The sequence below is a fragment of the Vulpes lagopus genome, chromosome 21 (genome assembly GCF_018345385.1).
Source record: "Vulpes lagopus strain Blue_001 chromosome 21, ASM1834538v1, whole genome shotgun sequence".
In the NCBI taxonomy this organism is placed as follows: Eukaryota; Metazoa; Chordata; class Mammalia; order Carnivora; family Canidae; genus Vulpes; species Vulpes lagopus.
This window is the reverse complement of record NC_054844.1, coordinates 13,630,327-13,642,335: the sequence shown is the minus strand read 5'-3', so window position 1 is coordinate 13,642,335 and position 12,009 is coordinate 13,630,327. Positions and strand designations below refer to the sequence as shown.

Below are 12,009 nucleotides of genomic sequence, written 5' to 3'. Positions count from 1 at the left end.
GTGTGTGTGTGTGTGTGTGTGTCTATCATAAATAAATAAATAAAGCTTTAAAAAAAAAGGTATTAAGAGATGAGTGCAATAAATTATCCAGAAGACAGACACAAGCAATATAATATCTGATAGAGATAGCATCACAAATTAATAAGAATTAAGTAGATCTTGAAATAAATGGTTGAAAATGAACAAAATAGCAGTTGAGCATACCAGTACAATAGCAAACAGACTAGATATGAAATAACACAAATTTTCAAAGGCACAGAAAGCACTACAAGTTACCATAAATTTTGAGAAATACTTGAAAACTAAAAAGCATAGTGATATGGAATTAGTATCCAGAATAAAAAAGAATACTTATTAGTGAATGAAAAAGATAATCAATTCAAAATAAAAATTAAAAATCATAAACAGGGAATCATAAAACAAACATAAAAGATGTTCAACTTCACTAATAATCACAAAAAGACTAAACAAAAAGAAGATACAGTTTTTCACACCTGACTGGCAACTATCTATAATTAGCAATAAAATAATATATAGCAGTGAGACATCATTGTCATAAACATTTTTAAAGAAAAATAGGCAAAAACTGCACCATTTTGACACACCAAAGACATTATTGGATTTCTTAAGATATTCTAACATACTGGGGGCACTTGGGTGGCTGAATTGGTTAAGCATCCTAACTCTTGATTTTGGCTTGGGTCATGATCTCAAGGTTGTTAAGATCAAGCCCCTCATCAGGCTCCACACTGGGCATGGAGCCTGCTTCAGAGAGCCTGCTTCAGATTTATCTCCCTAGGGACTGCTGGGTGGCTCAGTGGTTGAGTGTGTGCCTTTGGCACAGGGCCCGATCCCACGACCCGGGTTCAAGTCCCACATTGGGCTCCTTGTGGGAAGAAGCCTGCTTCTCCTTCTGCCTGTGTCTCTGCCTCTCTCTCTCTCTCTCTCTCTCTCTCTCTCATGAATAAATAAAATCTTTAAAAAATAATAAGATTATTTCTGTCACTCCCCTCTGCTCTAAAAAAATAAAAATAAGTTTAAAAGAAAAGATACACTAACATTTTTTTTAAAAGGAATGTATCAGAATACCTACGCCTCTACCAAAATAGCAAAAATACATATTGTTTTTGTTTAGTTTGTGGACAAAGTTTTATACAAGTGGGAAAAATAAATCCCCTTTTATTATCCAGAACTCATTGTTCAAATATGAATTATGATACAGATAAGAAAAAATATGATACCTAAAAGAGGCTAAAGAGATAGGGCACTAATAAACATGAAGGTTGGCTCCAAGACTATAAAATTATTAAAAGCATAGGATATAATGGAAATCTCAGCTCTACCGAATTAGTATTCTAATTTTAATGTTGACTTGAAACAAAGATGCCTTCTTTCTCTTTAGGTTTTAATTGAGAACATAACATCTGGACTTAAAACTATTGGCATAATCCAACAATCTATACAATTCTAGGGTGTGATAATTTAGTGGTAAATATGATTTGAACTTACTCATGTTTAGAGAGTGTCTGACATTCAGAACCAGGCAGATCCTAAACATGACCCTAAATAAACTGCTTAAATAAACTGGATCCCAAAAATTACAAGTGAGGAATTCTTGCAGAATGTCCATACACAAGTAGAGATCAAAGAGACCCATCCAAAAAGAACTATTGACTGAATGGCAGTGACAACTGTGAACTGAACAAAAAGTTCTTTTTAAAAGGGCTATTTTGAAGATTATGATTCTGACTACGGAGGAACTAGGGTGACTGACAGTGGAAGGAGTCACATGCAAAACTCCTTAAACAACAATTTATTGACTTTAAATTTAAAAAATACAAACAAATATAATATCCATAGCTAAGAAAACAGCATTTAAAAAATACTGTGGAGGGGTGCCTGGGTGGCTCCGTGGTTGAGCATCTGCCTTTGGCTCACAGCATGATCCCAGGGTCCTGGGATCGAGTCCTGCATCAAGCTCCCTCCAAGAAGCCTGCTTCTTCCTCTGCCTATGTCTTTGCTCCTCTCTCTGTGTCTCTAATTAATAAATTAATAAAATCTTTTTTAAAAAAATACTGTGGAGAATCCTGACTTAACACTGAAAAGTTAAGAATGTTGTAGATTTCTTTCATGGGCATGAATGTAAAGCATACAACAAAGTAATTGCAGAATTCTTAACACTAACGCAAAAGCTGGAGCCAGATATATCTTTTTGAATACTGGCACTATCATTTCCTAGCTAAGTTACCTGTTCAGGATAATATATCCATTCTTTGTCTCAGTATCCTCAACTATGAAACTAAAATTCTAACAATGCCTCTCCTCATAAAAATGTTACACAGGTTAAATGGGATAATAAAATAGAAAGGACTTAAACATATAAGTAGTAGATAAATTGTTTCCAGGTTTTATAAAGTCATTTTTAAAAAGTAATTTATTAAAACACAAAAATAATTTATTTCTTAACATTAATATAGGCACGCAAGTGATATTTTAAAGTCTGGAAGGATAAACGCCTGACTAGTTTATAGAAGTTCACTTGGGGAAAGACAAGGGAATATAAATGCCAAGTTTCATTTAGATGTGCCAGTTTGAATTTTCACAATGAAGACCCATTCATGTAATTTGTATCTTAACAGTTAAACTCATTCCACTTTTCCCAATCTCTTCCATGCTAATGCTAAGCCAGAGTAGCAGTGACATTTAGAAATGTATTAGTTGCCCCACCCAGACACTAAACTACAGAAGAGATAAGGAAGGAAGGCTACAGCCCAAAGGATAAATTTCCAGCATTCCTCATGAGCAAGTACAAGTACCACTTCCCAACCCCTTGCAATCATTTCAGTCAGCACTGACCCAAAGTAAAACAGGAAATCTCAAATACAAAAAAAGAGTATAATCACAAAATAGATGCCAAACTCCACAAACAAAAGAACTAGTTACTTAGAAGAATGAACAGAAAACATTTTAAAACAGTACATTAAATATTTTGAAGAGGTACTATAACCACAAGAACAAGTAGCTATGAAAAGAAATCAATCTAAAATCTTAGAAATTTACAAAAAGAGCTGCATGGACACAGCTGAAGTAAGAAACACTTAATCAAGACCAGATGTCCTCTCAAAATATTATACAAAGGAAAAACAGAAAAGCTAAGAACATACCCAGAAGCAACAACTTTCAGTGATGAGGAGTTTTAGAAAAAAGAACTGAGGAGAAAAGAAAATAAGAAAAACAATTCACAGAGTTAAATTTAAAAATATATCTACGTTTTTCATAGAACAGGCCTGCTAATTACCAAAACAGACTAAATTAAAGCAAGCACAAAAACCTAACACCTAGACATATTTGCGTTAAAACTTCAGAAAACCAATGAGGAATATTAATAACTTAGAGTAAAAATGTCACTTAACTATAAAGGAATAAGAATTAAACTGACATCAGACTTGTCATCAGCAATACTGAATGGTAAAATAAATAACAACATCCTCTAAGTTCAGGGGAAAAGTTATTTTTTAGCATATTATTCTATTGCCAGAAAAACTAGTTATCAATAGGATAAAGAAGTAAAGATATTATTTCTGAGCAAAGACTGAGGAAACAGACCTTTGTTAAAACAATTACATAAAAAATAGAGTACAAAGTCAGACAGAAAAAGAACCTAAGAAATGGGGGAGGAACTCAAATTAGGGAACTCAGATAATGCTCGAAAAGAAAACATCAAAGCTCCAAGGAACAAGTAAAACTCATGAGCTGGCTGACATAACAGAATCCATTAACTAAAATAAGTATGCTGGAATTAAAATCTCCCATAATATAAGATGGGAGTTAAAAGATTTAGGGGCTGTGAACTGTAGGGCAAAAATAATGAACTGTCAATCTAAAAATAATATCAGGTTTCAAACTGGATAAAGTAACAAAAATATCAGATGTGCATTATTATAAACAAGAGACATGCCTTCTACTAAAATAGTATAGGATGGTTAAAAATATAAAGGATAGAAAATGATACAATAAGGAAATGCTAACCAAAAAAAAAGTAAGTATACACATAAAACCTATATATATCATGGAAAAAAGAATTCTAATTGAAAATCAAGTAATTGGACAAAAAGAAAATATATTTCCTATAGATAAAAGGTAAAATCCACCAAATTATTTTGCTTCAAATCACATGAAACAAAAACAGATTTAAAAAATTCAGGAAGAACCTAATAAATCCATAATCAGATCTCTTTATAAAATCTACAGATGAAGAAAATGAAATATAAATAATGCATCTATTTCTTAATAGAAAAATAGAATTATATATCCAACAAACCCGGAATATGCATTTTTCATGAACACATTCAACATACATTAATACTGACTACAAGGACGCCTGGGTAGCTCAGCAGCTGAGCATCTGCCTTTGGCTCAGGGCATGATTCCAGAGCCCTGGGATCGAGTCCCACATCAGGCTTCCTGCATGAAACCTGTTTCTCCCTCTGCCTATGTCTCTGCCTCTCTCTCTCTCTGTCTCTCATGAATAAATAAATAACTTTTAAAATAATAATAATAATAATAATAATATTGATCACATATGTGATAAGGAAATAATAAATTCAAAGACAAAAAAAAATCAGTCACATCCTCTGTCCATAGGATAACAAAGTTAGATGAGCAAATATGAAACAAGAGGAAAAGGATCCCCTTGTAAACGAAAAAAAAAAATTGGATTAAAGAGGAAATCAGTGGTGAAATAATAACTCAGAGGCCTTAAACTGTACATATTAATAAACTCGATAGCCTTAAACTGTACATATTAATAAAAGAAACACAAACTCAAAAATGCAGTGAAGGAGGAAAAGTACAACCCTAAAGCAGGGAATTGTAATAAAAGCAAAATTTATGAGAGAAAACCCAATAAAACAGCAAGCAACAATAAAAGCAATAGCCAGTTCTTTGAAAAAACTATTAAAAAGTAGAAAACGTATCAAGGAAAATTGAAAGAAAGCATAATAAACAACATTAGAAATTAAAAAGAAAACATAACTACAAATATAAAGCAATACACTTGCTTCAAATATTCAAGCATATTAAAGGGTATCAATGGTATGTGCGAAAAATACCTAAGGATTTGAACTCATTGCAAAATCAATAAAATGCAACAGAGCTAGAAATGTCAATACAAAGTTGAACTGCAGAACAGAAGCACTCAGTCTAAAGGAAAGGAGACATTTATTAGTATTAGATTTAGTTCTGAGTGGCCCAGATAAAGAAAGACTCAAAAAAAAAAAAAAAAAAAAAAAGACAAATAGAATGACCAGGCTAAAGGATGACCTAGAACAACATATTATACGAAGAATAGTTGGGGAAATGGAGGATATTTAGCCTAGAAAACACAGGGAAATTTTTTTTAAGATTTTTAAAATTTATTTATTCATAAGAGACACAGAGAAAGAGAGAGAGAGAGAGAGAGGCAGAGACACAGGCAGAGGGAGAAGCAGGCTCCATGCAGGGAGCCTGACGCGGGACTCCATCCAGGGTCTCCAGGATCATGCCCTGGGCTGCAGGCGGTGCTAAACCACTGGGTCACTGGGGCTTCCCAACACAGGAGAATTTTAATGGCTTTCTTTAAATAGTGTAGATCTATCATATGTGTAAAACAGATACAAACACAGAAAAAAACAGGCAGCCAGACAGATGAGTGCAGAAGTGAAACAATGAAAGGCCAATTTCTCCTCAAAATCAACAACTGTTCATTTGCTCAGATGTCCAAAAAAAGAAAAGCAAATGCCTTATGAAATTAGAGACTCTCTTTTCTGTCATTAGAAATGTTGAAACTTAAACTAGATAATATGTCAGGAATAATAAACAGATTTCTGTAAGAAGTGTGATGTTACAACTACTTGACCACCTAAGTCTACTCCACTTACAAGATATTGTTATTCAACATTGCTTGCTAATAAATTTTGTTGCCTGAGAGGAACACAAAAACTAAAAACTCAAAATTTATACCTCAGATTTTGGGATCATTCACACTCAACTTCAATAGTATCAAAAATTATACAGCTTTATCCTCAAGACATTTATCTTTGTCTTACAGGATTCCCTTTAGGCTTCTTGGTCTAACTTTCCCTCTGTGCAACTTTCCCTCCTCTTTCTTTGCTATGACTCCCAACTGATTATTTACTGAATACTGTTTTGCCTACCTCCTTGCCTCTTTACCTATAAATAAAACCCCAAGTCAGCCTCAGCTATCTTCTGGACCTCAACTATCTTCTCAATCTAACATTCTCCCTAACAATTACGCTCTGGAGAAGTGTGAAAACTTCAGGAACTGCTTTAAACATCTGTGTTCTCCACACTGAGAAGCATGCCTCACGCAATCCAACCTTTAGCAAATTAATCAAAATTGCTCTCTTTCTACTATCACCATTTCTCTAATCCTACTGATGTTGTTAAATCAAATGAAACACACATCCACAAACATAAGTTTTTTACTTTAATAAAATATATATTAGAACAATAATTTTCAAAAGCCATAGCAAAACTGTCAAAAAGACAGGAAACCGTTTGTACCCCTGAAACATGAGTGTGGCTTCTACCACATTCAATCTAGCTGGGCTCTAGTTTTTAAGTATCCAGCCATGTAGTAATAAATGACCAATGCCCTTTCAGAGTCTAGAGAACTGAAAATCCCATCTAAAACTAACACTTTTAGGTTGCAGAAAGATCCTGCTCTTTAGCATCTAGAAAAGGAGGCAAAGAGCCAAGAACTGCCTAATACCATTCCTTTCCTCCTCTATTTCTCTAAACTAGCCTTGCTTTGTTACCTACTCACATTCATCCTCCAAAATTGTATCCATCAGTAATATATTTTATATATTTATTTATACTGTTATTAGCTAAGACACATATACTTTCATTTCTTTATAAATATAAATCTTCACACCTTTATATTTTTCACACCTTCACCTTCACACCTTTTTATTTCAATGAGATTATGGTTTTCTGCATCCAATTTTTCAAACATACAAAAAAAATAATATAACAAGTGCCTTTAGCAAATTTCACCTAACTTAAGAAATAAAATATTAAAATAAAATTTCTAATATTCATTTTAGTTTTAGACTTAAGTTCACTTTGTTAAGATGGTGATACATTTAAATATGTAGAAATGGAAAGGGTAACTGAAACTGGAAAACTTGACCATGTTATATGTAATGTATATACATGATATATATACATATATAAATATACATTATCTAATGTATGTCAGTGAACCATTTGTGAAAACAGAAGCAGTCAGATGTTGATGATGAATTCAAAGTGGTACATTTACTCTAAAACTTTATAGTTTAGTAAGGTTACAAAACATCATTTCTCTGCATGTACCAGTTGGTGTCACTACAACTGAAAATACAGTAACAGGACTATAATGAACAGAGGTCTAAAACTAATTTCTATGTAATATGAATATATTATGTGCATGAGTAATGTTCATATATGAAGCCCACTGTTAGTTCATTTAAACAAACCTGAGGAAAATTATATAAAAAGTGAAAATCATGTTTTAAAAGACAAAATCCAAATATGGTATTCAAAATCTCCTGAAAATTTACATTAAACAATCTACCAATCCTGGTATGACTAAAATTAAAACCAAACAAAAAAACTTCCCAAAGGTGAGAGCTGATAGAAGGCCTGGGGGCTGGGGGTGGGAGATGGCGGTGGTCACAAAAAAAAAAAGGACCTGAATGTCTTACCTGTGGGTAGCTTGATATTGTGAAAAGGACTTCCTCTTCTGTAAACCACTGCAACTTAGTTCATTTGTATAAACAGTAAAAGCTAATGCAGGCTTCTAGAACAGCCTTCTTGAGACTAAATTCCTTTCTTGGTTCATATTCATAAAAAAAAACAGAAATACAGTAGATTGGCTACATATTAAAATTCCTTTCAAACAGTGATTCACATCTGTTGTGTAGTTTGTGCAGCAAACATCCCATTAACCACAAAAGCCAAAAAACGTCAGACAGTATGCCAATGAAGCTCACAGAACACACAAAGTACATCCTCCAAAGGACTGTTGCAAGTGAAGATGCCTAGAATCAGAATTCTTTTGTACTGCTTTCTATTCTGCCAACTATTAGGACTGCAGCAACTGTGTGCAGTTAAGTACCTCCCACATATTACCCAATAGTATCAATAGGCATAAAGCTATAAAAACAGAACTAAAAGCTTCAAAGGCTTATAGTTTCTCATTATTCCACATATTGTCAGTTGTGGAGGACTGAGTACTCTTATTCTAAAGCATCAACTCTGTTCTTTCAGTCCAAAAGGCTGAATTCTTATACGTTCCAAACAGAAAATCCATGACACATATTATTTGCTGCCCTAGCACAGCCAGACTGCAGTTACAGCTAGCTGGCACCAGTAAGAACAATTTACATAAAGCAGTCCTCATTTCATGACCAAACTAAAGGAGAATACTGCTGAGTAAACTCTCCCCCATTTGTTCCCCAACAGGCACTGACTGGTTCTAGAATATATCTACTTATCTATTTACCAATGATTCAAACCCAGGTAATAAGAGAAAATCAACTTATAATTCTTATGTAACTGACATTTTAACCCTACTAGACCAAAAATGTGTTTAACACCCAGAGATATTCAACGACTTATTTTTTTTTTTGTGATATAGACCAATATACCATATAAATCCAGTAACTGTTTTTTTAACAATCATTAAAAATATAAATTACAATTCACATTAGGTAAAAGCTGTCTTCATTCAACTCTACACCCACCTTTCAAATTTTATTAATCACTTAAATAGTAAATGATTATTAAACAGATTTGGTCTTAAAACCACACCACTTTTGACCAAACACTAAGACTTCATGCATATTCAAGTATCACTAGTGTGATAATTAAGTAATTCAAAATATTTACCACTAGTTACTATCACTAAACTTTTTTTTATGAATTCAGGCATGTTAAGTTACAAATATCTATACAAGAATGTATTTTGTCAGTGTCACATTCTTGTTTAACCTAAACCATTCTTGTGCTGTTTTAATTGGCCAGATCTGACGGAACAAGAGTCAAATCACTGTCCATGTTAACTGTCGGCTAGTTAGAAAAAAAATCAACTTATAATCTTATGTAACTGACATTTTCCCCCCACCACACCAAAAATACGTTTAACACCAGAGATACTCAAAAACCTTTGTTTTTTCTGTAGTATAGACCAATGTATTAAATTCCTGTGTTGTTTTAAATGGCCAGATCTGACTGGCCAGCAAGAGTTGAGTCATTGTCTATGAAGTCCTTTGTTTACATTTTTTTCAATAATTACTTTATCACCTACTAAATAACTCTCTCTTCACTTCTATTTTTCCACTTATTTTAGTGAGCCTAAATATACTAAATTTCATTTTCAAGTAAGTCTAGAAACTAGATTAGTGCCACATCTAAAATAGTAATAAAATGAAAAGAAGTACTTAATATGCTAACTAGGGGTTATCCAAAATGTGTTCCTTATTTTCTTAAAATAGGCTTCACATCCAGCATGGAGCCCAATGCAGGGCTCAATCTCATGACCCCTAGATCAAGAACTGAGATCAAGAGTTGGACCCTCAAAAAAAATAATAATAATAATAAATAAAAAATAAAAATAAAAAAAGAGTTGGACCCTCAACCAACTGGGGAATCAAGATTGGACCCCTAACTAACTGAGCACCCAGGTGCTTCTGTTCCTCATTTTTAATTTTATGTTCAGTTACTTTAAAACATCATTCTCAAACTATCCCTATTATACAATAAAGACAACAGGGCTCTAAATTAGGGGGAAAATAAAGATATCACACATCAACAGTAATTAGAAGACTTCTAATACATGATAATCCTGTTACCTCAGTTTTCTTTGTTAAGTAATAGTGGATTTCTTCAAACAACTACATATTTTTTTTCGGAATCTGTGCTCCACCAGCAGCAGGAGGAGAAACAGGAATATATATAATATAGTGAAATTTCACACAGTGTATACACTGTTTATGTAACATTTAACTTATTGATCATAAAATCCCAGAGTTGGAAATCACCCAAGTATTGTACTCCTTCCAGTTTTAATTTTGTTGGAGATATGTCCTCCCTCTCTCTTCCTACTTTATGCATCCAACTCTTTGAATAAAAGTGCTTGAAAATCAAAGGACCTAAAACTATTTAATACCGCATAAAATATAATGTATAAAATTGGGCAGCCCAGATGGCTCAGCGGTTTAGTGCTGCCTTCCATCCAGAGCATGATCCCGGAGACCCAGGATCGAGTCCCACATCGGGCTCCCTGCATGGAGCCTGCTTCTCCCTCTGCCTGTGTCTCTGCCTCTCTCTTTCTCTCTGTGTTTCTATGAATAAATAAAATCTTTAAATATATATATATACATAATGTATAAAATTATAATTTTTTAAGCTGAGTAAGTTAAACCATCACCTGAAAGTGAGTTAATTATAAGAAGCTTAAATTCTCTTCAACCTGCTTACTGAAGTGCCAACAATATTAGTTAGTAATCTAGCTCAGTGCTTTGTAAACTAATAATGGTAAATAACCAATGTCTTATCTCTAATCCATCAAAGATCAACACTTTTGTAAATACAACAAAAATGAATTACTTAGAAAGTGAAATAAAAAGAAAGCATATAAAATGTATGCCTCAATTATTTTTATTATTTGTCCCAACTGACATAAAGTTACTTTATCAGATTGATGTAAAAATTTCTAAACACTCTTAATTTCAGTTCTTATCTCATGGAAGACCTGGAATAAATAGACAAAACTAATCCAAATTGACCTTGAACTGATCCACAGACCGCATTTTGGGAGGGTTCACCTAGCTATTCACTATGCATTATTCTACCCTATCCCGGATTCTCAATCTCCTGGTATTTTAACCTTCTCATATTTAGTATCTATCCTCTCATTCCCCCTACCCCAGTGTAAATTCCTTGAGGGCAGGGATCTCTTTGTCAGATATCAAAACAGTGCCTGGCAAACAATAGGTGCATAATGTTTGCTAAAGTTGTTGAATCAATTGATCAATTCACAATCTATTTTTGTTTTCACTCTATCATGCTGCCTTAGCACCAGTAAGAATTCTTATTGTGTCCCCTTCAAACTCTTTATAAAGTTTTCACATTGAGATTGAAACATCTTGCTTTCTGGGATTTTTTTTCTGCAAATCAGCCAGGTCCCTAACAACCCCTTGCCCTAAAGATCCTTTTCTACAATATCCAAGTAGCCCAGATTTCTCCACAATTCCATAATGATTGAAAAAAAAAAAAAAAAACAGAAAAAAAATTGTGCCAGAGGGAAATTTTTCTGCAGAAAAATTTCTGCAGAAAAAGCAACCAATATTTACTAATATTTAATTTGTGCCGCACACTGCACTAATGCTTCAAATATGCTGTGCTCATTTAAATCCCAATTATCAACTCAGTATGGTAGACTTTATTCCCATTTTAGATAAGAAAACTGGATTCTGAAAATAAGCAACTAGCTTCATCCCATAAAAAAATAATGCGTAAGACTTTCAGCATCATATATACATTTCTCATATAAACTTCGAACTAGTCAGTGAAAGAAAATGAGTTCACCTTGACTCAGATTCCAAAGTTCCTGTTCTTTCCTGACTCCTTATCTAATCCAAATCCAACCACGGATCTCTTTTAATAGTTGCAGAATGGCATGAAGAGCTTAAAATTAAAAAAAAAAATTTTAATTTATCCAAAACTATACAATTACTTAATAGTAGTACCAGACAAAAACAATCCCTTTCTGACGACTTCTATGCTAATAGTTTCCACAACTCATGCCATGATACTTTCATGTCAGTAAAGGAAAGCAACCGGTCACATGACTATCCTGGATAGTAGCACCTGATTTACTACAAAAAGGGCAGAAATCCTTAGGCAGAACAGAAGCAATTCCTGAGACATGGTGTTAAATTCCATCTTTTCATTAAACTC

General features: G+C 33.5%; 1 protein-coding gene and 1 non-coding gene across 5 annotated transcripts in view; one reads left to right on the top strand and one right to left on the bottom strand.

Moving 5' to 3' along the window:
• The window catches only part of LOC121479955 (activating transcription factor 7 interacting protein), a 110,060-nt gene that overhangs the window by 76,141 nt on the left and 21,910 nt on the right, over positions 1-12,009 (bottom strand). The window lies entirely within an intron of this gene.
• On the top strand, positions 1,116-1,237 carry LOC121480464. Its single transcript, XR_005984982.1, has one exon. It is a non-coding gene; the product is annotated as a small nucleolar RNA SNORA40 (small nucleolar RNA).